This window comes from Camelus bactrianus, chromosome 20 (assembly GCF_048773025.1).
Source record: "Camelus bactrianus isolate YW-2024 breed Bactrian camel chromosome 20, ASM4877302v1, whole genome shotgun sequence".
NCBI lineage: Eukaryota > Metazoa > Chordata > Mammalia > Artiodactyla > Camelidae > Camelus > Camelus bactrianus.
Genome location: NC_133558.1, coordinates 22,097,887 through 22,110,239, shown reverse-complemented (window position 1 = coordinate 22,110,239; position 12,353 = coordinate 22,097,887). Strand labels below are relative to the sequence as shown.

At 48.7% G+C, this 12,353-nt stretch overlaps 1 protein-coding gene across 3 annotated transcripts in view; it reads right to left on the bottom strand.

The window, feature by feature from the left end:
- Positions 1-12,152, bottom strand: part of PACSIN1 (protein kinase C and casein kinase substrate in neurons 1) — a 42,722-nt gene extending 30,570 nt beyond the window's left edge. For 2 of the 3 annotated variants that reach the window (XM_010949056.3, XM_010949057.3), the window contains exon 1: positions 11,803-12,152. The gene's annotated coding sequence lies outside the window, so the exon portion shown is untranslated. Of the gene's footprint in view, positions 1-11,666 lie in introns of all 3 variants that reach the window. The other variant, XM_074348514.1, reaches the window with a different exon arrangement.
- Positions 12,153-12,353: the final 201 nt, after the last annotated feature.

Genomic DNA, 12,353 nt, shown 5'->3' with positions numbered 1-12,353 from the left:
CATTAGGGTTCACTCCTGATGTTGTACATTCTATGGGTTTTGACAAATGCATAATGACATGTTGCCACCTCTATAGTATCATACAGAATAATTTCATTGCCCTAAAAATCCCTTATGCTCCATCTATTCATTCCTCCCTCCCTCTCTCTCACCAAACTCCTGGAAACCACGATCTTTTTATTGTTTATGTAGCTTTCCCTTTTCCAGAATGTCATTTGGTTGGAATCGTACAGTTGGTAGCCTTTTCAGACTGGCTTCTTTCATTTAGTAATATGTCTTTTAAGTTTCTTCCATGTCTTTCATGGCTTGATAGCTCATCTCTTTTTATCACGGAATGACATTCCATTGTCTGGGTGTACCACAGTTTATTTATCCATTCATCTATTACAGGATGTCATGGTTGCTTCTAAGTTTTGTCAATTAGATTCCTTAACATTCACAATACACAAGAGTGGGCTGAAGTCCTGCAGTAAAGAAAACTCTTGGGGGGAGGGTATAGTTCAACTGGTAGAGTGCATGCTTAGCATGCAGGAGGTCCAGGGTTCAATCTCCAGAACCTCCATTTAAGTCAATCAATAAATTAAAAAAACCTAATTACCTCCCCCAACAACAACAAAATAAATAAATAAATAAATAAATAAATAAATAAATAAATAAATAAATAAATAAATAAATAAATAAAAAGAAAACTCTTTACCTCGGTTGAACTTGGTTTTTCCCAAATTTGACCATTGCCAGTGTGTCCAAGTTCAACCTCCCACCTCCTGAGGCCACAGGAGCTCATCCTTGGAGGACCTCTCTGGGCTGGGGCAGCTAAAGAAGGCTTTTTTTTTAAGAGAAGCTGAGAGCAACAAAGCAGAGTGGGGGGCACCCAGGGAAAAGGAATGGTTAAATTTGGGGGTTTGGAGGGTGTGGGTTGGGCTGGAGTGAGGACCCCAAGAGGAGCAATGGGAACTAAACTAGGGACCTGACTCTGGTGCCCCACAGCCACATAGCAGCGGGGTGCTTTGGAGCAGACCACCTCCCTCATCTGAGTCTCAGTGCCAGTGTCAAGCGAGGCCTGACTGCTCAGAGCTGCTGAGGCTACACGTGAGTCCTTAGGTTGGTTTCTAGAATTCAAAAAGCCTAATGCCTCCAACACCCAGACCGAGTCTCTAAACCATTCGCCATGAACTGGATCCACAGAAATGGGGCAAAAATATTTGCAAATATCTCTAACAAGGGTCTAGTATCTAAAGAACCCAAAAACCTCAACAAGAAAAAGACAAATTACCCAATTTAAGAATAGGCAAAGGATAGGAAAAGACATTTCTCCAAAGAAGATACAAAAGGCCAATAAGTACAGGAAAAGATACTCAATATTATGTCACTTAGAGAAAGCAAATCAGACCCACAATGAAATATCACTTCCCAAGCACTAGGATGGCTGTGATGACAAAGCTGGACAATAACAAGTGGGTGAAGATGAGGAGTAACTGGGACTTTCACACATTGCTGGATGGAATGTAAATGGTGCAATCTAGAAAACAGTCTGGCAGTTCCTTAAAAGGTTAAACACAGAGTTACTATGTGACCCAACCATTCTACTCCTAGCTATATATCCAAGGGAAATGAAAACATGGCTACACAAAAACTTGTACACAAATGTTCACAGAAGCATTATGAATAATAACCCCAAAGTGAAAACAATTCAAATGTCTATCAGTGGATAAATGGATAAATAAAATGTGTATATCCACACAATGTAATGTTATTCAGTCATAAAGAGGAATGAAGTAATGTTACATGCTACAACATGGCTGGACCTTATAAACATTATGTTAAATTAAAGAAGCCAGGCACAAAGATGTGATTCCATCTATATGGAATATCCAGGCAATTGATAGAGACAAAGTAGATTGGTGGTTGCTGGGAGCTTGAGGGAGGGGGAATTGAGTGACTGCTAACAGGTATGGGGCTTTTTGGGGTGATGGAAATATTCTGGAATTAGTGGTGACAGTTGTACATCTTTATCAATGTGCTGAAAGCCACTGAATTATACATTTTTCAAAGGTGAAAATTATGGTATATGAAATATATCTCAATGTTCAAATGTGTATATGTGTGTGTATATACATATGCATGTATACATACATACATATATATATGTGTGTGTATATATATACAAAGATTCAGCTCTTTGGAGAAATGGCCGGTTGCAGCTCTGAGGAGCCAGGAACATCTTCATTCCAGAAAGCGAGGACACTTTCAAAGCCCCGTGTAGTTGTATGAATGGTGCCAGAATCAACTTCAAGAGGCTCCCACTGGCCAAAGATGGGACAATTTGAGCATCACTGAGAATAATAAATACAAGGACTGAAACTCATCAAATTTATAAAAATCCATGATGACAATAAAAATCAAATTCTACAAAACAAAAACAAGTCTGCTAGTAACCAAATATCTGCAAGAACGTGGAGCTGCTCACACACTGCTTGTGAGCTGGTACAAGCACTCTGGAAAACAGTTTAGTGTTATCTACTAGGTTGGAAGATACACCTACTCCGTGACCCAGCAATTCCACTCCGAGGAATACACCCTGCAGAACTGCAGGCACATATTTACCCCAAGACATAGATAAGAAGGTTCTGAACAGCAGTTTTCACAACAGCCACAGTCAGAAGCAACCCTGATGTCTGTAAACAGTTAATTGGATAAGTAAATCCCGGTATATTCACGTGTCGGAAAACTACGCAACGATAAAAACAATGAAAGGATGACCACTACAAAGAACAACCCAGATGCATGCATGGTAAAAAGAAAATGTTAATTGAAAAAAATCCAGACATAGAAAACTACATAATCCCGTGAATTAAAATTCAAAAGCAGACACAACTATTTGGCTTTGGATGCATACTTATGTGGTAAAACCAAAAACAAAGCAGCTAATAACCCCAACTATTTAGTGGTGGGTCTCCAGAGAGGGAGGGGCTTGTGGTGGGGAAGGTTCCATGGGGGACTTTTGGTGCTACCGCCAATGACCTAGATGGTGGTGACTTGGGTGTGGGCTTTATAGTAATTTGTTAAAATGTATAACCTATTTTATACACTTTTATATTTTATTTTATTTATTTTTAAATGGAAGTACTGGGGATTGAACCCAGACCTCAGGCATGCCAAGCATGTGCTCTACTGTTGAGCACCCCCACTTTTATATTTTAAAACTGGGAAAAATATTCACATCAGCTCATTTCTCTAAAACTCGATAAAGGAAAAGAATCAAGCCTTTATCCTACTGTATATACCAATTTCAGAATAATAAAATTTGTGAAGGGGGAAAGTTCTTCATAGAAGTCTAGCAAACAAAATGTTCAAATTAGAAAACACCATCCGGTGGGGAGGAAAACGTGGTGGAAACCTGATGTTAACTTGCAGCAAAGGTGGGATGGCCACAGCTCTCAGGACTCCCCACCTCTTCTGGCCCCTGCAGCCCCCCTGCCACTCCTGGGAACACAGATGTCCCTGTGGACCACAGCACTCCAGCCATCCGGGCCAGGCTGTGAGCAGAGTAACCACTCCACTGGCCACACCAATAGGGAGATAGACTTACCTATATGTGCTTTGTATGCTATTTTGCTTCCAAAATTTGCACAAAGATTCCCAGAGTTCTGCCAGGGCACACAGGTGCCTCCAGGCCTGAGGTTCAGGACACAGGCCCAGCTCCGCTGCGGAGCTCACCTGAACATTGGTTCAGAATGGCCTGGCGGGTGGGGCAGTCAGGGGGTCTGAGGAAGAGCAGGAGGGGGACTCAAGGATCTGGAGCTGATGCAGGCTGGGGTGCTCAACCCCATTCTACTGCTTCATAGACGCCCATCACCAAGGCAGTCTGTGGGGGCCCTCCCCACCCTTATACCCCTCAGGTGGAAATGTTGTGACTTGATTTCTCCCTGCCAGGCTTGTCCTGGCCCTGCTTGAGGAGTGGTGAGGAGGGAAGGAAGCCCACTGTGATCTGCCACCCAGCCCCCCACCCTGTCCAGGGGCACCTGAGCTGAGCTAGCTTTGCGGCTTACCAGACCAGCTGGTGCAAGGTGGGGGTGTGGGCAATGCCCAAGCCCAGCCGGGGCTGGCAGAAGGGCCCACCCAGCCAGTCAGGGCCAGTGACAAAGGGGCTGGGAAGAGGGGCAGAGGCAGGGATCCTGGGCCCTGTAGGGCGGGGAGGCCTCCCATCAGAGGTGCCTCATCTGAGGCAGGGCCAAGTGGGTCAGGTGAGACGGCGGCCAGTCACCCAACACTCGGAGAGCAGGCGGCAGTGGCAGCCTGGTGTCCGATGAATCTGCTGATAGAGGTGACACAAGATATCCTGCTGTGGGTGGGGCCAGGGGAGGGGAGGCAGGAGTGGAGAGAGCCTTGTTCAGAGGACGTTTTGGATCCTGGCTCAGTAACACACTTATGGAGGAACCTTGACCAGGAGCCTTAAGCCCTTCTGCAGCCTCAGCTTACCCATCTGAAAGTGGGGTGCTAGGAAGGGGACATGAGCTTCTCAGCACAAGGAGCCTTGTGCAGGGCCCAGCACACAGTAAGTGCTCAACAAACATCATGTGTTGTCATTATGGAAGTTGGGGCTGCCGAGGGCTCAGCAGTGGTTAAGTGGGGTGAGGGGTCAGCTAAATCCTGGACAGAACCACAGAGTGAAAGCTCCAGGGGGCAAGGGTGAGGTGGGTTTCATTCACCACTGAATGGCTGGTGCCCAGTTCTGTCTGGGCACAGAGCACTCAGTACTTATTTGGTGAATGAATGCTTGGGAGTAAAACTTGGAACAAGTAGCCCCTAAGACAATTAATCTACTAATCAGATGATCCCAAATAAGAATCTGAGCCCAAATCCAAGGTCTGCCCCCTTCCTGGCTGTGCAACCCCAGGTAGGTCACCCCCTGCCCCCCCATCTCAGCCTCCTCATCTATCAAATGGGAATAATAGTAATTAACAAATACCTTCATCATAGGCTACGGGAAGGGCTCAAAGCAGAAGTGGGTGTGGAAGTGGAGGTGGTGCTGTCAGCGCCCCTTTATCAGATGGGGCACCCATCCCCCAGCCACTGCAGTAGCTGGCTGCTAATGGCTCACAGATGCCCCCTTCTCCTGGGAGTTTTTTTTTGTAATTGTTTATTGAAGAATAGTTGATTTACAATATTAGTTTTAGGTGTACAGCACGGCAATTCAGTATTTTTATAGTTTATACCCCATTAAGAGTTATTACGAGATCACAACTATAATTCCCTGTGCTATACACTATAACCTTGTTGCTCATCTAATTTATACATAATAGTTTGTACCTCTTAATCCCCTCCCTGTAATGTGCCCCTCCCCACTTCCCTGTCCCCACTGGTAACCACTAGTTTGTTTTCTATATCTGTGAGTCTGCTTCTGTTTTCTGTATACATTTGTTTGTATTATTTTTTTAGATTCTACATTTAAGTGATATTATACAGTATTTGTCTTTCTCTCTGACTTTCTTTCACAAATTATAATGTTCTCTAGATCCATCCGCACAGCTGTAAATGGCAGAATTTCCTTCTTTATTAAGTCTGAGTAGTATTCCATTGTCTATATGTACCACATCTTCTTTATCCATTCATCCATTGATGGGCTCTTAGGTTGCTTCCATATCTTGGCTATTGTAAATAGTGCTGCCATGAACACTGGGATGTGTGTGTCTGCTTGAATTGGTGTTTTGACCATGGCTTCATCTCCTACTTCTTCCTTTGGATTCCTGTGCTGATTTCCTCCCCACCCCTAGGCCCACCTGTCACATTCCAAACTCTGCATCATTGTCCTTGATGTCACTTTTCCTGGAAGGCACCTTCCACCTCTCTGAATCTAACCATCCCTTCCTTCCAGGCCTGCTCCTGCAGAAGACCTTCCATGATCAATCAGCCCCCATCTCTAGGAGCAGGCCTGCCTCCCAACTCTGGGAGAAGTGGTCATCCCCACTCCCTGATGAGAGGTGCTGGGGCATCCAGGTTAAGAGCACAGCCTATGGATCCAGACTGCATGGGCGTGAATCCTGCCTCAGCCACTTATTTGCCAGTATGGTGTCAGGCAACTCGCTTAACCTCAGTTTCCACGTCTGTAAAGTGGGATAACCTCATGGGTTACTGAGATGATTAAATGAGTTAATAAATATGGGTAAATAAAACAGTGCTTGGCACATGTCAGAGGTTCTCAGGCCCCCTGGCACTGCCATCCAGGGCCGGCCTCCCTTTTCTGTGCCCCCGACAGGACATCCCAGTGCCACACACACCATGATGCTCAATCTCCACTTTCATGGACACTTGGCTTCTGAGATTCTCCTTCTGCAGCCCTCCTGCTACCCACATTTACCTTACCTCCTTGCTCATCCCAGTAGGTTTCATCCACCAAAAGACTGGGAGAGGAAAAACCAGGCCACGAGGGGACCAGTTGGAAACCAGCCACAAATAAAAATTCTTCAAACCGAAGTGGCAGCATCTGACTCAAATGGCATCAAATTTGTATTTGAAGGGAATGAAATGTAAATGCTCATTTTTTAGATGTGTAAGAAAAGTCCCAGGTATTAGGAAATGGTGTTCTAATTAAGCTTTGTAGGAATAATGATGTTTGTTGCATAAAATGCAAACAGCACAGGATGCTAAAATAAAGAGGAAACATTCTCCATCTTGCCTGACACTTGACCTCCTAATACCTGCCCCAGAGATGCCTCCTGGACATTTTTATGCAAATGTGAGCATGAGGATATATATGTATATTTTTAAAACAAGAATCATACTAAACACATTGTTCTCCAGAGTCACTTGTTTAACTTGCCAATACATTCTGACCGTATTTCCACCCTAGTATTAAGCTCTGCCCCGTTCTCTTCTCTGTCCCCAGCACCTAAAGCAGTGCCTGGCACACAGAAGACATTCACTGACCAAAGCAAAGAATGAACAGCTGCCTAAAATCACAGCATCTCGAGAGGTCCTGATTATACCACCAACCCTCCTGAGGGACATAAGTAAAGCTTTGCCACACAGTCCATTCCACCCAGCTCTCTTTGCACGCTACCAAGAGGGCTCCTGTGGGAGAAACCCCTGGACGTGGGACTGCCAGGTTAAAACTTTGGTAGCTATTGCCGAAAACGTAGTGCCAACCTATTCTCCTGGCTAATGGGAGAGGTCCAGTTTCCTACACCCTCTGCCACCTAAGAGCTTAATTATGATGATAACTTATTTCTCCAGTGGATTAACCTTATTGAGTGACTCCACCCTTGATCATCCAATCTCCTTTTGTCCCTCCTGAGTAAGTGAGAGGATGGATTTTATTATTTCTGAGCAGCACTAGGGAGCCAAAATCCACAAATGGGAAGCTACTCTACAGACCATGAACAGAAACAGTTCACAGATGCAAAACTTTAAAAAATGTCATTACTTTCTGAAAATGGACACAATTTTTAAAAAACTGACAACTTCAAAACAAGTATCCAGTGGCCCCTCTCCCAATACAAAAGAGAAAATTCGGACCCTAGGCTCCCTCCCTCACCCAGTCTAGGGTGGCCAGATTCAGCAAATGAAAATATAGGACACTTAGTTAAATTTGACTTTCACATAAACAACATATAAAATTTTTAGTACAAGAACATCCCAGGCAATATTTGCGACATACTTATACTTCCAAAAAAAAAAAAACAACCCGCCAAATTTGTTGTTTATCTGAAAGTCAGATTTAACCAAGCATCCTGGAGTTTATCTGGCAAGCTGACTACAGCCCCCGCCCAGTGTTTAAATATCACTGATTTTTAAATAGTAGCCGAGGCCATCTGCCCCCCACCTGGGAGACAGCCCCACCAACTTCCCAGCATTAGAGTTGCCATCCTTCCAGAGCCATGGGGGGCCAGTTTCCTGCTGGTCTTCTCCCTTTGGCCTGTCTCCCACCCTCCCACCCATCTTTTCCAGTGATGAACCTTTGTTGGGGGTATGATCAGCACAGGACCCTCAGCTGGCAGCCCCTTCAGGGATTATGGCTTTGGCAGAGACATCTGCCTAAGGACAGGCCCCGGGCTACACCCAGTGCCAGAAGGATGCTGAGGTCCTAAAGCCCAACCACTCCAAAGCAACTCTAAAGGGCTCCTCCAGCTTGAGCACCCCGGGGGGCCCTGTGGGGCCTGCATCAGAGCCAGTCTTCTCTCTCTACCCTTCCTGCTTTCTTCCCCAGCTGTCCACAGGCCCAGGGATCACTCCCTGGCCTGATGATACTCCCATCCTGGGACCCTAACCTGCCCCACCGGGTCTCCAGTGTCCACCCTCCCCCTCCAGTCCACAGGGCCCCTGACTGGAAACCAGCCATAAAGTGTCCACAGAAAGTGGGCCTAGTGCTAGCCAATGAGTTTTTTTTTAATTTGGCTTTCCAGTACATTCTAGATTTTCCACATAAGCACATATTACTTTGGTAATTAAAAAATAATAATACAAACTTTTTTTTTCTTTAAGAAAAATGTAAAACCAAACTGAGCAGCCCTCCACCTACCTGACATGCCCCCACCTCCCCCATCTCTCCCCACTGCTTCTCCAGGGAGGACTCCCTCCAAGTCATCAAATGCCAGCCCCCAGCAAGCTCCCCTGTCCTGCCAGGCCCACAGGCAGTTTAACTTCTCCAGTGAAGGCTTTCCACTGCCAGCTTGTCCTTGCTGGGCGGTCATATGCAAATTCTAAATGGGTCCTTGTCTCCTTTAGGGAGATGAATGCTAAAAAGGTCCTGAGACTGGTGAGGAGAGAAAGTATATGATGGGGACCAACATTTGCTAACTCATTCCACAAGTAGGAGCTAGGCTACTCTGCAAGGCACTGGGGACACTGGGAGCAAGACACAGACACTGCTGTCAAGGACTCCACAGATGGGGAGGGGGGAACCATCAAAAGACAGAGAGGATATTGTGTGAGGTGAGGTGAGCTGGGTGTGGGGAGGAGCAGTTCATGGAAGCTTCTGGAAAGAAGAAAAATCTCAGCAGACCCCTAAGGGTGAGAAGGGATGGGCAGGGAGTAGGGGGAGGGAGCGTGTTCTAGGCAGGGGAACAGCTTGTGCAAAGGCCTGCAGGTGAGAGAAGTGTGATTTATTTGAGGAACTGTAAGCAGTTCAGAGTAGCTGGAGGGCAGAGGGAGGGTGAGAAGGGAGAGGAGGCCCAGGCTTGGGGAGGGTAGCAGGGCCACAGGAGGGAGACTGCGCTTTGTTCTTGGGGCAATGGGGAGCCACTGAAAGATACAGAGCAGGGAAGTGACAGATCACTTGACCTGCCTGCAACGCAGTAGGTGCTCAGAGACCCACTGATATGGGTGTTACCACTGTGAGCACCCACAGCCATCAGAAGCACTCGTAATCATGCACATACCACCTGCCGTGCATGGACATTAGCCATGGAGTACCTAAAACCTGTGTCTCCATGAAGACAACAGGCCCCCAGCAGCCAGGTCCACAGCGGCCTTACCCTCGCATTAGAGAATATATTAGGGAATAAGGGATTCTGGAGCCTAGGTTCCAATCCTAGCTCCTCTAATTTCAAACTGTGTTACCTTGGACACATAACCTCTCTGTGCCTCAGTCTTCTCATTTGTAAAATGGGAGTAAAAACAGTACCCACCTCGTTGGATTAATGTGAGGATTGAATGAGTCAATACATGAAAAATAGTTGAAAAGCCTGGCATGGGGCAAATGCTGTGCACTGTTAGTTTTTACTACTATTACTGCATCCTTTCCCTCAAGATCCTCAGGGCCAACCACTTACAGGCACTAACCAAAGCGCCCTCCACTTCCTCCCCCTAGCCCTGAAGCATCACTCCCTTACTCTCTCCATTATTAGGGGCAAGGACACAGCCAGGCCAGAGGAAGGAACTTCTGGGTTCAAGGACAACTGGACATTGTGACCTGGGCCCGGGGCCTCTCCCCAGCTCCCTCAAGCCCAGTGGAGAGAGCACTGGACTTGGAGCCGGGAAGTAAGCGCCACCCTTGGCTCTACTGCAGACCCTTTCTGGGCCTCAGCACCCCCTCTGTAGGATGAGGAGAAGAACATCTCACAGATTTCTTATCAGCACGGCTGTCAAATGAGCAACAGGGGCTGGGAAAGAGTTCTGGAAATGTCCATGTCCCAGACACAGGCCTTGTGGCTAGGCCAGAACCCTTGTTGGCAGCCTCCTCTTCTGGGCTGGGTTTGCTTCTTCACACAATAGTAAGATCTGTTCAGAGCTTGCCATGAGGGCCTCAGAGGCTGAGGATGGCCTGGCTTGGGTCTTCCTGGATTCCCTGATGTGGACCAGGACTGTCTCAAGAGCTAGGACAGGGACAGACACCGGTGGTCTGAGCTTAGCACCCAGGAAGAAAGTGCCAACTCAGGGCCCTGAGCCAGACCTTCACCCAGGCCTTCCACTAAGCCTGGACCAGCCAGGGACTCAAACCAAGGGCCCCAAAAGACCCTCTGGAGCCACTGGGACTGCTGTGTTTATCTCCAAATGCCACAGCTGCCCATGGCTTCCAGGTCCAGGATTGGCTTCAGTGGACTATCTGTTTTTGGTAGCTCTTTAGTCCTGGGGGATAGGAGGAAAGCCCAAGAGGGCCCCCCTCCTTCTTCAGGATGCCAGCTATTTCCCAGAGTTCAAGTTGATTCATTCACTCATTCCACAAACATTTACTTGGTGCCAGACCCTGGTCAGGTGCAGGGGCGATGATAGATGAATCAGACAGATTCCTACCCGAAAGCACTTCCAGTCTAGCAGGCGACAGACAAGGCATAAATAACCAAACCACAAGGCAGACTAGGTTGGAGAACGCAGGGCAGGAGGCAAGGATCTCACTAGGGTATCAGGAAGCTGCTTGGAGAGGGTGGCTTGTGAGTGGCTTATGGACATGTGATGGCAAGGCCAGGTAGGTGAGGGATAGAACCTCCAAAATAATTGACAGACAGCTCTGTTTGCACCCCGCTATGCCAGAGCCAGGGCAACATGAGTTATTTATGGTTGTGCCCAGAGAAAAGCGGCCACATGTGTCACTGCACGTGGGGTGCAAAGCAGGGCGGTGGAGGGTGGGGGGCAGCTGGGGCTTGAAGCTGCGTCTGGCCAAGCTCTGTGGTTTGCCACTGTGTCCCTCACACTCTGATGACCTTTTAAGTTTTTCATGGCCTCCAGTAAGGTAAAAATAAGAAGAGAGTTCTAAGAGGCAGCAAGTGGCCTGGGGGGGGGGGGCAGGGGAGGGAGGGCAGTGCCAGACAGACCATGGCTTCTGCTGTATCTGTGGGCCATTTATCATCACTTTCTTCTCCTCTCCCCACTCTCAGACCAGCTGTGGGGGAACAGATAGAGGGACAGAAGAAATTATCTTTACTTGTGAACCAGACAGGACATAGGGCACACATCAGCCGCTGTGTTTCTCTCCAGCCCACTCTGGTCCATACATAGCCTACGCACCAAGCTGGCACCAGCCCATCCTCCCTGCTGGTACTGGAACAAGCCAGGCCAGAGACTCAGACCCCAGGGACCTAGGTCCCACCTTCCCAAGGAACCTATTTCCTGCGTTTTCCCCAGGGCAAAGGCCTTCGCCAGCTCCCTCTCCCAGGGGGCCAAGAGCAGGGACATTCTGACACTGCTTGGGTGATGCCCGCGAACCCTGGCAACCCCAGCCGCGTGCTCACCTCTCTCCAGGTAATTGTCCGATCCTCCCCTGCGCTCTGGCGGGGGAGATGTCAGTCTCTGTGCCCACCGCAGACACGCACTCTCTTAACTGGTGCCCTCCCTCCCCATCCTCTATCCACCGGCCAGACCCCCTACCTGGGGGCAGGCGCGCCCGGCAACATCGGCGGCGCTACAGGGCAAAGCGGGTCGTCTGGGGCCCAGCCTCAAGCCCGGACGACTTCCCAGGGGAGAGAGGCTGCGCTGCCGCCGCAGCCACCGCGTCTCTCCAGATCTCGCCGGGGCTGCGGGAAGGAGGAAGGTCAGAGCCGACGAGGCGCGGGGAGGATGAGGGAGGAGGCGTGCACAGATGGGCGCAGATTAGAGAGGCATTTTTAGCCAGCCAATGGCAGCGCGGCGCAGGGCGGCGCGGTGCCTGCGCAGGTGGAAGCGCCGCGGCTGCTGAGGAGGCAGCAACCGGCTTAGGAGGTGCCCGGCGAGGGGGGGCCCTCAGCACCCCCAGCCCCCAGGCCGGCGCCCTCATCCAAGGGGGTGCTCTCGGCAGTGACAGAGGGGCTGTGAGGCGGGAGGGTGCAGAGGGCACCCCCTCTTTCACCCTCCTTCCCAGCCCTCCTGCAGGAGCGCTGGGGACCCGGGGTGTCTCTCCCCTCCCCCTCTCTGCCCTTTCCCCACCTTTTAGGACATTCCTC